General features: G+C 40.3%; 1 non-coding gene across 1 annotated transcript; it reads left to right on the top strand.

Moving 5' to 3' along the window:
• The first annotated feature begins 3,474 nt into the window (after window positions 1-3,474).
• LOC140833220 (small nucleolar RNA R71) lies at window positions 3,475-3,580 on the top strand. The gene has a single exon (XR_012118352.1). It is a non-coding gene; the product is annotated as a small nucleolar RNA R71 (small nucleolar RNA).
• The last annotated feature ends 7,839 nt before the right edge of the window (window positions 3,581-11,419 follow it).

The following is an 11,419-nucleotide window of genomic DNA, read 5'->3' as shown; positions in this document are numbered from 1 at the left end:
AAAAGAATTTCTTTCGTTGGTGAAACGATAGATTTGGTGGGGGTGTGCCTGTGACAAGAAAGTTAGAAATATTTGCATACCAAGGACAATGTCTCACCTCAAATAGCTGCTCATCAGGAAACCAATCATTTATAGAATGATCTATACAATCATTACTAATCAGCTGCAACCTAGACAAGTGATCCGCGACTACATTCTCGACACTCTTCTTATCTTTTATTTCTAAATCAAATTCTTGCAACGATAAAATCCACCTAAGTAGGTGTGACTTGGCATCTTTTTTAGCAAGTAAATATTTTAATGCAGAGTGATCTGTGTGAAAAATTACTTTGGACAAAACAATGTACGAGTGAAATTTATCAAGTGCAAATACTACTGCAAGCAATTCTTTTTCAGTTATTGCATAATTCAATTGAGCCTCGTAAACGGTCTTACTTGCGTAGTAAATTTTATGAAATACCTTGTTTTGACGTTGGCCAAGAACAGCCCCCACCGCAGTATCATTGGCATTGCACATGATCTCGAAGGGCAGATCCCAATCTGATGCCACCAAGACAGGAGCCTTCACCAAGCGCTTCTTCAAATCCGCGTACGCCTGTAAACAATCAGAATTGAAATCAAAAGGCACGTCTTTCATAAGTAAGGAAGATAAAGGTTTGGCCATTTTTGAAAAATCTTTGATAAACCGCCTATAAAAACCGGCGCGGCCTAGAAAACTTCTAACTCCATTTACTGAGGCTGGTGGTGGTAGGTTCTTTATGACCTCTATTTTAGCTTTGTCAACCTCAATCCCTTGTTCCGAAACCTTGTGCCCTAACACAATTCCCTCTTGTACCATGAAGTGGCACTTCTCCCAATTAAGCACCAGGTTCGTCTCCTCGCACCTCTTCAACACGGTTCCCAGATTCTGCAGACATTCATCAAACGTTGCACCAAAGAAAGAAAAGTCATCCATAAATATTTCAAGAAAGGTTTCAATCATATCATGGAATATGGCAGTCATGTAACGTTGAAACATGGCAGAGGCACTACACAGACCAAAAGGCATACGGCGGAAAGCAAAAGTTCCATAAGGACAAGTGAAAGTTGTTTTCTCTTCATCCTCAGGTGCAATAGTGATTTGATTATATTCCTGAATACCCATCTAGAAAACAGTAAAACTCATGCCCCGCTAGTCTTTCCAACATCTGATCAATAAAGGGTAGAGGAAAGTGGTCCTTACGAGTGTCATCATTTAATTTCCTATAGTCAATGCACACACGCCATCCCGTAACTGTCCTAGTGGGTATTAATTCATTTTTTTCATTTGTGATCACAGTAATCCCACCTTTTTTCAGGCACACACTGGTCATGACTTACCCATGCACTATCAGATATAGGATAGATAATACCTGCATCAAGGAGTTTGATAGTCTCCTCTTTTACTACCTCTTGCATATTTGAATTCAATCTTCTCTGAGGTTGCAAAAGAGGTGAGTACTCGTCTTCCATCAAGATCTTGTGCATGTAGACTGAGGGGTTGATACATTTTATGTCCACCACCTTCCACGCAAAAGCACTCTTGTGCGCTTTCAACACTTCCAACAGTTTGTCCTCCATCACATCTGTCAAAGAGCAGAAATAATGACAGGTAAAGTGTTATTCTCACCTAAGTATACGTACTTTAGGTGTGGAGGCAATGGTTTGAGATCAAGCGTCGGGGGCTCCTCCAAGCATGACTTCTGAGGGATCAAGTCTCTGCGATCTCCCAAGTCTTCTAATCTCATCCTTATTGGCCTCTTCCATGGTTGGTTGGCATTGAGGTATGCCACTATTTCGGCTCTCTCTTCGTCCAGTTCATCTTCTCTTAGTTTAGTAGTGAGAGTGGCTTCCAAAGGATCTCCAATAGCACCTTGCACATAGTTGGACACAAGAGCATCAAAAGCATCAATCCTATAACAATTATCAGAGTGCAGTGTGTGTTTGAGTGCATTAAAAACATTGAAAGTGATCTCCTCTTCTCCCACTTTCAATCTCAGCTTCCCTTCTTGCACACCAATTAAGGTCTGTCCAGTTGCCAGGAATGGTCTCCCCAAAATCAAGGGCATCTCCACATCCTCCTCCATATCAAGTACCACAAAATCTGCAGGAAATATGAATTTGTCCACCTTTACCAAGACGTCCTCTATGACCCCTCGCGGGTATTGACAGGTCTGTCTGCTAGTTGCATGGACATTCTTGTTAGTTTAGGTTCTCCCAATCCGAGCTTCTTAAATACAAATAAGGGCATAAGATTAATACTTGCACCAAGATCACACAAAGCTTTGTGAAAAACAACATCACCAATCATGCAAGGAATAGAAAACTCCCTCGATCCTTAAGTTTCGGTGGGATCTTGTTTTGCACCAAAGCAGAGCAATTTTCAGTAAGATTCACCGTCATGTGATCCTCCAACTTTCTCTTGTTTGCTAAGATGTCTTTAAAAATTTAGATTACCTTGGCATTTGCATCAAAGCATCGGCAAAAGGAATATTAGTATGCAATTTTTTAAATATCTCAAGAAACTTGCCGAATTGCGCATCCAGTTTGGCCTTTTTTAACGCTGCAGGAAAAGGAGGAGGTATGAAAATTTTAGATTGTGCAGTGGGTGCTGGTGTATAGTTAGAAGACTTACCTTTAGATGTCTCAGTCAGTTCATCCGGCACTTGATTTTTATCTTTTTCTCTTGAATCTAAAATTTTTCCACTCTTCAGCTCAATGGTCTTCACTTGCTCTTTTGGATTGGTCTCGATGTTACTTGGCAAGGTGCCCGGATCTCTACTTGCTATCATCTTTGCTAGCTGTCCATTCTGATTTTCAAGCCCCTTTATTGATGCATCCTGATTCTGTAGTCTAGTCTCGGTAGATGAGATGAACTTAGACATCATCTGCTCCAAATTGGACTTCTCTCTAGGAGGATCAGATCTGTACATCAGTCGTTTCCCATATTATCCTTGTGGTCGATTCTGGCTGTTTTGACCACCCCATGAGAAGTTTGGATGTTGCCTCAACCCAGGATTGTATGTGTTCGAATAAGGGTCATTCCTTGGGCGGTTTTGGACTCCCACTTGATTCACCGGTGCCTCATTTTGCACATAGAAGGGATTGCCATCTTGACAGTCTTTCACATAGTGTGCACATCCACATTTCTCACATGATATCTCTTGAAGACGCATAACTGTGCCACCCATGTTCAAGCCGTCCAGTTTCCTGTTCAACACATCAAGTTGTGCAGTAATGGCAGAAAAATCAGTTACCTGATGAACTCCTGCACTTCTCCGTTGGTTGTTCCTGTTTGATTGAGGATGATAACTGCTAGCAGCCATCTCCTCCAACAACTCATATCCTTCTTCCGCAGTTTTTCTCAACAAGTTTCCACAAGCAGCAACATCTATCATAGTACGGTTAGGAGTAAGCAAACCATAATAAAATGTTTGAACGACTAACCCAAGTGGCAGTTCGTGATGAGGGCATCTTCGTAGTAGATCCTTGAAGCGTTCCTATGCCTCATACAAAGACTCGTGATCGAATTGAGCAAATGTTGTAATGTCTGCCCGCAGCTTCATGGTATTTGATGGAAGAAAGTATTTAATGAGAAACGCTTTCACCATGTACTCCCATGTAGTGATCGAACCTACAGGTAAACAGTTTAACCATGCTTTAGCTTTATCACGTAAAAAGAAAGGAAATAAACGCAGCCTAACAGCATCATCAGAAACTCCATTAAATTTAAATGTATCGCAGATTTCAAGAAAATCTGCGATGTTCATTTTTGGGTCATCCGCTGCAGATCTTCCAAATTGGATTGTGTTCTGAATCAGCTGAATTATAGCTGGCTTGATTTCGAAGTGATTTGCCCGCACAATAGGCCTCACAATGCTAGGGCGTGCACCATCCAAAGAAGGGTGGGCATACTCTAGCATTGGTATGCGGCGTGGCATCTCAACATGTCTATCTTCACGATGTTCCTCCTCACGATCGTTCTCATGCCTCTCCATCAGTTTTTTTAGTCTCTGCTGCTGTCTCCTCCTGCGGAAAGTTCTTTCAATTTCAGGGTCCAACGGCTCAAGCTCCACGTCAAGTGACTTTGGCATGCACTGGAGAAGATATCTGTAAAGAAATCGATGGTGTCAAAAAAAGTAAAATAGAGAATACTAAAGAAAATAACTAAAAATAAAATTGTGAATTAACAGTCTCCGGCAACAGCGCCTAAAACTTGATCGAGCAAAACTTGCACTGTGGGATCCTCAATAATAATATGGTTTTGTATGCTCAAAATTTAATCGCAAGTGCACGATGTCAAGTAATAGTATAATGTACGTGAGCACGAGTATCGTTCCACTGGAGACTGTATTTTACAATTATTATTTCCGTTATGAAATCTTTAGCAATGAAATTTGAGTGGTTTGTTTTATAACTAATAAAATTAAATAAAACTTGATAAACAGATTCAAGAATTAAATGCTAAAAAATAAATGCTAGACCGATTGATTAAATTTCAATGATAAATGAATTTGTTTGGAATTTCGTTTCACCTGCCCCTCTTTAATTAACTAATTCTTTCGATGGTGATCTACGCTTCCGACATGATTTCCTATTCAATTGAACACACTCTCTCGAGCTATGCCAAACTATTTCTACTTAGTGAAGTAATTAAATTTCTTTAATTATTTATCAAGAGCGAACCGCATTTCGATCTGTGAAATCCCCTAGTTTTCGACCCTTAGGACTATAACTATCAGCGTGTATCCAATTTCATATGTCTATGTAAATTGTAGATCCACGAATTATACTACTCGTTCCTATCACAAGTTATTCTCTAGAACTCACTCGCAATATAAAAATGATGTTGAAGTTAGCTACGCACTAACACCACGATAAAACAATAGTATAATCAAGAATAAACCAACAATTGAAGTTTGAATTAACTAAATCAAAGTTTGGGGTAGGATCCCCTTTAATCCCAACAAATATTTAAGGTTTAGCTAATCAAAGTCATAATTAAACTAAGCAAAACAATAACTAAACAAAGGAAAATAAACTAGAAATACGAGACGAGACGAGATCTGCGAAGAACGGTGCCCGGAAATTTACGAATCTTCAACTCCAAGCTTGTTTTTCTCCTTCTTCCAGCTTTTTCTCTCAAAAATATCTCTAAATAATGTCCCAAAGTCGTCCAATCCCTTCCCCTTTCAGCCATCTCCCCTCAGAAGGAAAGAAATCGCGAAAGAAAAATCTTTCCTAACTTAGGTGGCGCTCGGGGGTAGAATATTGCCGCTCGAGCGCCACACTCTCTGTAAAGCACTTGGGGAATGCGGCTTCTCGCGCTCGGGCGATAGAGAATTACCGCTCGAGCGCCACATCTTCTGTAACTTTTCTCTTCTTGGATCACTTCTCGCGCCCGAGCAGTAGAAATCTACCGCTCGAGCGCCGACCTCTCTGGACTTCAGCGCTTTGAGTGATTTTCTCGCGCCCGGGAGATAGAAAATTACCGCCCGAGCGCCGCCTCTTCTGCACATTATCTTCTTAGCTTGGCACTTGGCTTCGATTTTAGTTTTCCTGCCATTTTTCCTGCAAATTCGTCATGCACAAGTGAGAAATGATCAAATGCATATGCTTACTCTAAAACAAACAAAATTTAAACAAAATGTACGTATGCACAATGCAAACACACACAAACTAATGCAATAAAACACGTAAAAACCATACGTATCACTCATCAGTACCTACAAAAATCAAGTCTAGTGAGTCTAAAGACTCAGCATGCATATATCGTGAATAACAAGTAAAATATAACATAAAGTTTCGTGTCGTGTAAAGATATCATATCGTAAAGCGTAACGTGAAAATCGTGTAATGAATATTTATAAATACGTGCATAACTGAAAATTGTACTTAAAATGTTTGCTCGTTAGAGCCCTGTCATAAAATAGCATATCATAATTTTTCTGTTGAGATAATTTTCTACGAAAGTGGCCCATAACATAACATGAATCGTCTGATCAGATTAAACCACAGTATACTGGGCGGTAGAGATCATCACAGCCTTTGGACTGGATATCCGTACCCCTACATGAACATGAACCGGTCGTAAGTCACCGGGTGAAGTAATAATCCCATAAGCTGCACACCCATAAGCGTGAGGTGGTTACAAGACATATCACATATATCTCAAAATAAACATTTTATATTTTTATGAACGTAATATAATTAAAAATCCTGTCTTATTTTTACCTAATGGGTTGGATAGTTCCCAGGCTCTACCTAATTCTAATAAGAGAAACATGCAAATAACTTAACTTGAGAATAACTTCGTAATGGAACCCAAAAATGGGGCCAACTAGACCAACGACTTAATTTCTAACCATGGCTCCATACCAACCCGAACCATCGTTTAGTCATGGTCAAAATACGCCTAACATGATGAAATAATGCTCCTAAGAATTGTGATACTCGAAATTTGGTGAATGGAGGCCAAAAAATGAAACGCTCTTTCGAGAGTCACTTTGGCACATTGCACCGTAAATTCTCGTACGACCTCTAAACTTAACCAAATCACGAACGGCCAAAACATGACCTTCCTAACTCATTGAGGCACTGTCCAGTCTAAGGCCACTGTCTAAAAGCCAATCAAGAACTCGAAACAAGCCTCTGAACCGAAGGCAAAGTTGCTGTCAAAAATACAGCAGCAACTGTTGCGCTTTCTTGCTTCGTTTACGAGGATATTGGCAATTGGGGCTTGAACCACTAACCAGAGTCTCTTACCAACATCCTAAGGTATGGTTTGAACCATGGCTAAGGGCCCTATGCCAACTACAATCCAAGCCAACACCTACGACGATCCCAAGATTCACCCGAGAACACACATGGCACGCGTGGGGGTGTTGCTTGTTTTGCCGTCATGGATCATTCCATTGGCCACAGGATCGACCATGACTTGATCTAGAAATCATGAGGTATTGTGGGAACCATGGCTAAGGGCTAAAAAGACAACCAAGATCCACCCAAACTTCAAAACCGAAACTACTCACACAAAACAGAAATGAAACCCGAAGGGACACTAGTGATGTTTTGCTTTAAAATCGATGAGACCATGAACCAAGCCATGAAAGGCCGACTTGGTCACGTCCTAGACATTCTAGGGAAGTGTTCAAACCGTGTTTATAGGCCCTAGGCCAACCAAGATCCGAACTCTCCCTTTAGACAATCAACAACTAAAACCGAGGGCCAAAAATTGTAAGGTTGCGAGTTACTTGCAAAGATTGTTTTTCTGGGGCGAAAAAGCTCAAACCAATGGACTAATCCCTTACTAACACACCCTATAACATGACCATAAGCAGCCTTGAACGCCTGGAATCGAGCCAACCTCTGAAATCATAAGAAAAAATACCAAACGTGAAGCATAAAGGGAGCCGAAAATCTGTGCAGAAATTTTGAACTTGCTGTCAATAAATTTCGGTTTTTGCCATGAAATCATGATCATGTAAGGTTTTAAAATATTTATATAACTTGATTGAAGAGCAAATAAAAATATAGACATGCCTTGGAATTCGATTTTCGAAAGAACAAACCAAAACAACGAACGCGGCGCGGCGAAGACGAAGTTCTCTTTTCTTTTCTTCTTTTCTCTCTTGTTTGCTTGTTGAAGGCTCGCGATTTTTTTCTGAGTTTTCTTCTGAATTTAGAGAGTGAGGAGAGGGAAATGGCTAGGGAACGAAGGGAAGTTTACTAAATAAAAAGGGAGCTTTGAAAGGCAAAATGAATCTTGCTATCTTTTTTGTTTGTTAGATAGGGAAAGATATTTTATATTATGGGATTTGATGTAGTGATGGCCGATTTTTTAGCTATCAAAAATGGGCAAGAATATTGCTTAATTAATAATTTTTTGTTGATTAAAAGGTGAGGGATTATCATATCAAGAAAAAGATTAAGGAATGATATCAAAAATGGTGAGTTGTCAATCCATAATTAAATCTCACAAGAAGTTGCCGAAATTTGCAAGATCATGGAGGGAAAATATTGCTTAAATATTGTATTTTAAATCTTTAAAGTTTTATCTACCAATTAAGTATTTTAGTAAATTAAATAATTAATTATTTTAGGATAGTAATTATCTTGCATGCATGGCTAATTCTTTAAATTAAATTACTAGCATGTTAAGTTACAATTTCTTAAATAAAATAAGCCTAGATTAACTTATCTCAATTGGTCACACATTTTAATTTAGGCTCTTAAGATTATTTATTGCCTACTCTAATTAATTAAATAATTCTTTAACATTCTTTTACATTAAAATGACTTATTCTTTATCTTAAATAAATTCTAGGAGAATTTTCTTATTATTAAATTTTATCGCAATACTCCAACTCCGGTCCGGACTCGCTTATTTATCTGAAAAGATAAAACTAAACTATTGCATAAAATAAATAATCATAACTCAACAAATTTTAAAAGAATGAATTTAAACTCTCAAGCATAAAAATCATTTTAATTTAAATAATAGTAATTATGCATGGCTTATATGTAGTCTGATTTACGGGTTCTACAACTCTCCCCCCTTAAAAGAAATTTAGTCCTCGAAATTAAAACTTACCGAATAACTCAGGGTACCGACTCCTCATCTCAGGCTCAGATTCCCACGTAGCTTCCTCCTCTGAATGATTAAGCCATTTGACTTTCACTAGCTTAACCAGCTTGTTTCGAAGCTTCTTCTCCTGTCTGTCTAAGATCTGCACTGGTCTTTCTTCATAAGACAGGTTCAGAGTAAGCTGCAATGGTTCAAAATTCAAGACATGCGAAGGATTCTCCATATACTTCCTTAGCATAGAGACGTGGAACACATTGTGTACTCTAGCCAGATTCGGTGGAAGAGCAACACGATAAGCTAACGTCCCAACCCTGTCGAGGATCTTAAATGGTCCGATGAATCTCGGACTGAGCTTTCTTTTCTTCCCGAATCGCATGACACCTTTCATAGGTCCTACCTTCACAAAAACATGGTCGCCAACGACAAACTCTAGATCTCTCCTCCTCTGATCCGCATAGCTCTTCTGTCATCTCTGAGCAGTCCTGATCCTATCACGGATCTTGACTACTACATCGGCAGCCTGTTGAATGATCTCCATACCCAATTCTGATCTCTCCCCTACTTCATCCCAATGAACATGCGATCTACACTTACGACCATACAGTGCTTCATACGGAGCCATACCTATAGACGACTGAAAACTGTCGTTATAGGTGAACTATACCAATGGCAAATTCGACTCCCAACTCCCTAAGAAATCGATGACACAAGCACGGAGAAGATCTTCTAAAATCTGGATAACTCTCTCTGACTGACCATCTGTCTGAGGGTGGAAAGCTGTGCTAAACAACAACTTCGTACCCACTGCTGAATGCATGATCTTCCAAAATGCAGAAGTGAATCTAGGATCTCAGTCAGACACGATAGAAACGGGAATACCATGAAGTCTGAATATCTCTCGGATATACAACTCTTCATACTGAATCATGGTGAAAGTCGTCTTGATAGGCAAGAAGTGCGATGATTTGGTAAGACGATCAACAATCACACAGATAACATTTGATCCTCTGATTGACTTCGGCAAACCGGTCACGAAGTCCATGGTAATATTATCCCACTTCCACTTGGGAATAGGAAGGGGCTTGAGCAAGCCTGCTGGTCTCTGATGCTCCACTTTCACTAGCTGGCACGTCAGACACTCGGGTACAAAACGTCTGATATCCTTCTTCATTCCTGGCCACCAATACAACAACTGCAGGTCTTTATACATCTTCGTACTCCCACGATGGATAGAGTACGTCGACATGTGGGCCTCGGATAAAATATCTGCTCGAATAGAATCACTGCTAGGAACCCACATTCTGTCTCGGTATCTCACAATACCGTCGCTAACTGTATACAGATACTGCCCTTGGCCTCATCTCTATGCTTCCACTTTGCCAACTGCTCATCTGCTGACTGACCACTGCGAATACGGTCTAGAATGTAAGACTGAATCATCAAAGTTGATAGACGAGGAACTCTACCTCGAGGATAAGTCTCTAGATCAAACCTCTGCATCTCAAACTGAAGAGGTCTCGAAATCGTCAAATGAGCCATCACTGCGACTTTCCTGATCAGTGCATCCGCAACTACATTAGCCTTACCCGGGTGGTAGCTAATGTCACAGTCATAGTCCTTCACTAGCTCCAACCAACGCCTCTGACGCATATTCAGCTCTTTCTGCGTAAAGAAGTACTTGAGGCTCTTATGATCGGTAAAGATCGGGCACTTCTCTCTGTACAAATAAAGACTACAAATCTTCAAGGCAAAAACTACGGCTGCTAGCTCTAGATCATAGGTAGGATAATTCTTCTCATGGATTTTCAACTGACGAGAAGTATATGCTATCACCTTCCCATGCTGCATCAACACTGCGCCTAAACCGAGCTTCAAAGCATCGGTATACAAAACAAAGTATCCGGGCCCTGACCGCATGGCCAATACTGGCGCTGATATAAGAGCTTGCTTCAAAGTATCGAAGCTCTTCTTACACTCATCGCTCCACACAGATTTAACATTCTTCTTTGTCAACGACGTGAGTGGAACTGCGATAGAGGAGAATCCCTGAATAAAATTCCGATAGTATCCTGCTAGCCCAAGGAAACTACGGATCTCTGATGCATTCTGCGGCACAACCCAATTTCTGACTGCTCCAACTTCGCTGGGTCTACCTCAATACCGCTGCTAGAAACGATGTGGCCTAATAACGCCACTTTCTCTAACCAAAATTCGTACTTACTGAACTTTGCAAATAACTTGTGCTTCTGCAAGGTCTGAAAAACTGCGGTCAGATTTCTGTTGTGATCCTCTTGATTCTTTGAGTAGACGAGAATATCGTCTATGAATACTATCACAAACTGATCAAGATACGGCTGAAATACGCGATTTATGAGATCCATGAAGATCGCTGGTGCATTCATCAAACCGAATGGCATCACAAGGAACTCGAAGTGGCCATAACGAGCCCTAAAAGTAGTTTTGAGAACATCGGCGTCTTTCACCCTCAACTGGTGATAGCCAGAACGCAGATCGATCTTATAGAATACTGAAGCTCCCTGTAACTGATCAAATAAATCTTCAATCAGTGGAAGTGGGTATTTGTTCTTCACTGTAACCCTGTTCAATTCTTGGTAATCAATACAGAGCCTCATCGTACCATCCTTCTTCTTCACAAACAAGACTGGCGCGCCCCATGGTGAAAAACTCGGGTGAATGAACTCCTTGTCAAGAAGTTCCTTAATCTGCTTCTTAAGTTCTGCCATCTCTGTCGGTGCTAATCGGTACGATGCTTTGGAGATCGGAGTCGTACCTGGCATAAGCTCAATAGAAAAC

Source organism: Primulina eburnea, chromosome 5 (assembly GCF_022965805.1).
Source record: "Primulina eburnea isolate SZY01 chromosome 5, ASM2296580v1, whole genome shotgun sequence".
NCBI classification, from domain to species: Eukaryota; Viridiplantae; Streptophyta; class Magnoliopsida; order Lamiales; family Gesneriaceae; genus Primulina; species Primulina eburnea.
The sequence above is the reverse complement of the archived record's forward strand: the minus strand, read 5'-3'. Positions and strand labels throughout refer to the sequence as shown.